Below are 5653 nucleotides of genomic sequence, written 5' to 3' on the forward strand. Positions count from 1 at the left end.
AACTTTGGAGCCTCATCATAAAAATCATCATTGGGTCCCTAAGGAAAGTGTGATAGGTGAAACCATGCTATTGAAAAATACCCCCAAATCAAACAGCATATTGCTTTTACAGTTTGGATGACATTAAGAAGTCACCATGTCCAGTAGCCCCAAACGTTATAAAGAATACTTCATTGCTTTAGCAAAAGGCTATGTATAGTCATTTAAAAAAAACTTCAAGCAAAAAAAAAAAAAATAATTAAAAAAAAACTTCAAGCAATATATAAAGGTATAAGAAAAGAAGCAAATATTTCCCAAAGTAAAGGTTACTGACATTTGGCAAATAAAATGCATAAATACAAATGGATAGTGTGAAATGGTTTTGGTGAGAGAGAGATTATATGGTACATGCTATTTTTAAAAGCAGTTTTTATTTTGGAATAATGTTAGATTTACAGAAATTCTGCAAAGATAATACAGTGTTCTCATTTAACTGTCAACCAACTTCCTCTGTTGTTAACATCTTACATTACCATGGCACATTTGTCACAAATACAAAACCAACACAGGTACATTACTATTAACCAAATTCTAGACTTGTTTTGAATTTCATTGGTTTTTCTACTAATGTCTTTTTTCTGTTCTAAGATCCACATTGCATTTAGGTGTCCAGTATTGTATTACTCGGGGTTCTCCAGAGAAACAGAATCAATAGAACACACACACACACACACACACACACACACATACACACACACACATTTGTAAACAGATTTATTTATTATTAAGATTTGGCTCATGCAATTATGGAGGCTGAGAAGTCCCAAGCTATACTTGGCAAACTGGAGAACAGGGAAGTTAATATGTATTTCCAGTCTGGCAGACTGCAGACCCCCCCCCCCCAAAAGCTGATGCTTCTGTTCAAGTCCAAAGGTCAAAAAGAAACTGGTATCCCAGCTTAAAGCAGTTGGGAGGAGTTCCCTCTTCTTCACCTTCCTAAAGGTGAAGGTTTGTTCACCTTCCTAAAGGTGAAGGTTTGTTCACCTCTTCAATTGATTGGACAAGGCACATCTACTCGAGGCAAGGCGATCTGCCTCACTTAGTCTACCTATTCGAATATTAACCTCATCAACAAACACGCTAAGAATAGTGTTTGACCAAATGTCTGGGTACCCCATGTCAAGATGACACATAAAATTAACCATCACAGGTATGCATGCTATTTTTAATCCATTATTTTAATATCTGACTTGACAGATCATTTCATAAGTGACACCCTTCACTTCAGACTCTCACAGCAAGCAGATAGTTGTCCCCCACTAGTTTAGCTGCATGCTTTATATGAGTCAGCTATGTTGGAAGTCAGAATCTCTAAAAAAAAAATCATTTAATGTTATGAAAACCAATAACATACAAATATATATAATTTTTTGTTGCTATAAAAGCTATATTGAGTGTTTTAGAAAGACTGGATAAATGTAGGGCAATTCAAAATTTGCTTTCAAAATAGTGGTGAACAGGACCATATGTGTAGTACTATTGTGGGCGGAGACAGGGAGGAATCTAGGAGGGTTCTGCACTCAGATTCCTTCCCAAATGTCTTTCAGTTCTGGTTTCATTTTTAAAAATTGAAACTGGAAATCCTAGACAGTGGTAGTTTATGCAAAAAAGGTGGCCAGGGGGAATTCCAATCAAGTGACCACTCTCAAAGAAAAGATATTGGCCTCAAATTAAAAGATGGATGAATTCCAAATGACTGTATGTTGAGGAAGATGAAAAAGTTCCGGAGATGGAAAGTGGTGATGGTTGCACTATAATATGAATGTAAAAATTAATCCATAGAACAGCACACGTTAAAATGGCAAATTTTATGTTTTATATATATATTTACAATATAAATAGGTAAGTACTTATATTTTTTCAGATTCCCTGTTTTTGTTAATGCAAATGGTTATGTTAGACAAGAGGGCTTATCCTGTATTTTTTTTTTGAGATTTTTTTTTTTTTGTCACCCTCAGTAGAGTGCGTGGTGTCACAGCTTACAGCAACCTCAAACTCTTGGGCTCAAGCAATTCTCTTGCCTCAGCCTCCCAAGTAGCTAAGACTACAGGCGCCTGCCACAACGCCCGGCTATTTTTTGTTGTAGTTGACATTATTGGTTAGCTGACCTGGGCCGAGTTCAAAGCAACCAGCTTCGATGTATGTGGCTGGTGCAGTCGCCACTGGGCTATGGGCACTGACCCACTTATCCTGTATTAAATTTATTTTTATTTTAGTTTAATGGAAGAAAAGGACATGAAACAATAACTTTTAAGCAAATGATTCCTTTTTGAGATTTTTTTAAATCAAGATTTTAATTTTCTAACTAGTTGCTTTAAATTTCATAGAAAGGGTATGAAAAACTCTAAGAGGTCACAGCAGTGGTTCTCAATCCAAGGCAGCGCAGATTCCTGACAGAGTCCATTTAGAAATGCACACACACGTTCTGTGTTGTCACAATTATGGGGACCTTGGCATTCTCCAGAGATGCCAAACCTCTTACAATGTACCCAGCAGACCTAACACCTAAAACATGCTCACCCAAATTGTCAATCGCTCCTCTAGTGACAGATGCCAGGGAAGAGTCAATATATTTTTTATTTTCACTTTTTCTGATAAAATGCAATTGGAACATAAAAGTTAATTAGAATAAAAATAAATACATGTTGGCGGTGCCTGTGGCTCAAGGAGTAGGGCGCCGGTCCCATATGCCGGAGGTGGTGGGTTCAAACCCAGCCCTGGCCAAAAACCACAAAAAAAAAAAAAAATAAATAAATACATGTTAAATTTATTTCACATCATATGTAGTTTTTATCCGTATTAGTTTTTAAAATGTTTTTAAAGTCTATGCCTTAAATAATTTTCACTTCTGTAAACAAATCTTAAATTACCAAAGATGCAATGTATCAGATACTGAACATCAAAATCTAGGGGTGGGAACTGATTGTGAAAGATCCTATTGCACTAAATATTTCTGTAAAATTTTAGAGAAGAAAAAGATTAAAATAATTTCACTTGAAATTAAAAATATGGAACTTTTCACAAATCCACGTGCCACCCTGTGTGTGCAGGAGCCGTGCTCATCTTCCCTGTATCTTTCCAATTTTAGTACATGTACTGCTGAGCAAGCGCACCACGTTTTCCAAGTTATGTTCAGTTTCACACAGTATCTATCAAATGCTTGTGAAATTTTAGAAAAGAGACATCTTTTCACTTTCTTCCATCTCTCTCCCTCTTCCAACCCCATTTTTGTTAGTTATATTATTCTTTATAATGTCTGGGTTTTTACCATTCACATTTTGTTCTGAAACCATAATTCCGAGTTGTTTACTCTGGATTCTGTTTTGAATGGTTTGGCGCGCACTATCATACTTTCCCATGTCCTGTCTTCTCCGTTTCTACAGTCCTTGATTCATCTACATAGTTGCCTAGATTTTGTTATACAATAGTTTTTATTTATTTTTATTCCAAGAGGGGCTCATAGATTTTGCTTTCTTTCATTCTTTCATGCTTACTCTCTGTTGCATTTATCCCAGGCAGATAATTTGGTCTTTTTTATTTTTATTTTTTGAGACAGTCTCACTCTGCTGCCCCAAGGCTAGAGTGCAGTAGTGGCGTCACAGCTCACAGCAACCTCAAACTCCTAGGTTCAAGTGATCCTCTGCCTCAGCCTTCTGAGTAGCTGGGACTATAGGAGGCACCTACCACGGGGCCCAGCTAGTTTTTCTTTCTTTCTTTCTTTCTTTTTTTTTTTTTTTTGTAGAGACAGAGTCTCACTGTACCGCCCTCGGGTAGAGTGCCATGAGGTCACATGGCTCACAGCAACCTCTAACTCTTGGGCTTACGTGATTCTCTTGCCTCAGCCTCCCGAGCAGCTGGGACTACAGGCGCCCGCAACAACACCCGGCTATTTTTTTGTTGCAGTTTGGCAGGGGCTGGGTTTGAACCGGCCACTCTCGGCATATGGGGCCGGCGCCCTACTCACTGAGCCACAGTAGAGATGGATCTCACTCTTGCTCAGGCTGGTCTTAAACTCTGAGCTCAAGCAATCTTAAAATTTTCAAATCATTCATTGTTTTCCTCAGAATTTTGTAAGCACTGCTGCAATGTCCTTCACTTTGAGAGAGGTGTGGGAAGTCTGGGGTCAATCTTATTCCCTTTTTTATAAATGACTTGCTTTTTGGTGGTATACCCCTATTGCTATTCCAAGAGCATTTTTCTTTTATTATATTTTCAATATAGGGCGATGCCTGTGACTCAAGGAGTAGGGCGCCGGTCCCATAGGCCAGAGGTGGCGGGTTCAAACCCAGCCCTGGCCAAAAAAAAAAAAAAACCCAAAAATATTTTCAATATAATATTTGCTACATGAAAAAAAAATAAATATAAATTCTAATCAAAATAAAATTTAAACTTTTAAATCGTCATTTGACTCAAGAACTAATCTGGGTTCCTCGCCTGTTCTATGTCCCTCTCTTTCCCTCAAGGTTGCTACTCTCTTGTATGTTTATCCTTCTTTCAAAATATTCCAAATGCTTCTATCGTGTATCCCTAAAAAATATACAGTATAATTTCATTTTGCTTGCTTTTGAGTCATATAGAAATGGTATCATACTATATATTGTCCTTTGGAACTTTCTTTTTTCATTCAACAGAGATTCATTCATGCTGCTCTGTGTTACTATAGAGTCCTCATTTCAACAGCATTACTGATATGTAATTTACAACCTGAAAGTTCATTCAGTTAAAGTATATAGTTCATTAGCTTTCATTATAGCTAGAATTGTGTGACCATCATGATCCTCTAATTGTAGAGTGTTTTCATCACTCCCCAAAGAACTCATACCCCTTAGCAGTCATTCCCAATCTCCTGCTCTCCTGCTTCCCCATCCCCTAGCCTGTATATGGAATTGTCTAATCCAACCACGTAATAGAAAAAACAGACACATACATGGCTAGATACTTTCTGGACAGCCCTGGTATTTCTCTCTTCTAGGCATTACATATGAATGGAATCATACAATATGTGTTTTTTCTATGACTGGCTTTTTTCATTCAGCATAAAAATCTTTGAGGTTCATCCACGTTGTAGCATGTGTCAGTATAGCCTTATGTTGCTTAGAGACAGGGATATGTTCTGGCAATGTGTTCTTAGGCAGTTTTGTTGTGTGAACATCATAGAGTGCACTCACACACCCTAGCAGGGGTCCTCAAACTACGGCCCGCGGGCCACATGAGGCGGTGTGATTGTATTTGTTCCCGTTTTGTTTTACTTCAAAATAAGATATGTGCAGTGTGCATAGGAATTTGTTCATAGTTTGTTTTTTAAACTATAGTCTGGCCCTCCAACAGTCTGAGGGACAGTGAACTGGCCCCCTGTTTAAAAAGTTGGAGGACCCCTGCGAGGGTCTAGTCTACTACACACCTAGGTTGTGTGGTACCACACATCTATTGCTCCTCAGCTACTGTGCTGAATGCAGTAGGCAACTGTAACACAGTGGTAAGTATTTGTGTTTCTACACATATCTAAACATAAAAAAGGAACAGTATGCACGTGTGGTATTATAATCTTATGGGACCACAAGGTCCTTCATTGACAACATTGCCATGTGGCACATGACTGTACTTTATTATTTAT

At 37.9% G+C, this 5653-nt stretch overlaps 1 non-coding gene across 1 annotated transcript; it reads right to left on the reverse strand.

Moving 5' to 3' along the window:
- Window positions 1–3041: 3041 nt before the first annotated feature.
- Window positions 3042–3150, reverse strand: LOC128560559 (U6 spliceosomal RNA). The gene has a single exon (XR_008373053.1). It is a non-coding gene; the product is annotated as a U6 spliceosomal RNA (small nuclear RNA).
- Between the last annotated feature and the right edge of the window lie 2503 nt (window positions 3151–5653).

Source organism: Nycticebus coucang, chromosome 11, assembly GCF_027406575.1.
Source record: "Nycticebus coucang isolate mNycCou1 chromosome 11, mNycCou1.pri, whole genome shotgun sequence".
NCBI classification, from domain to species: domain Eukaryota; kingdom Metazoa; phylum Chordata; class Mammalia; order Primates; family Lorisidae; genus Nycticebus; species Nycticebus coucang.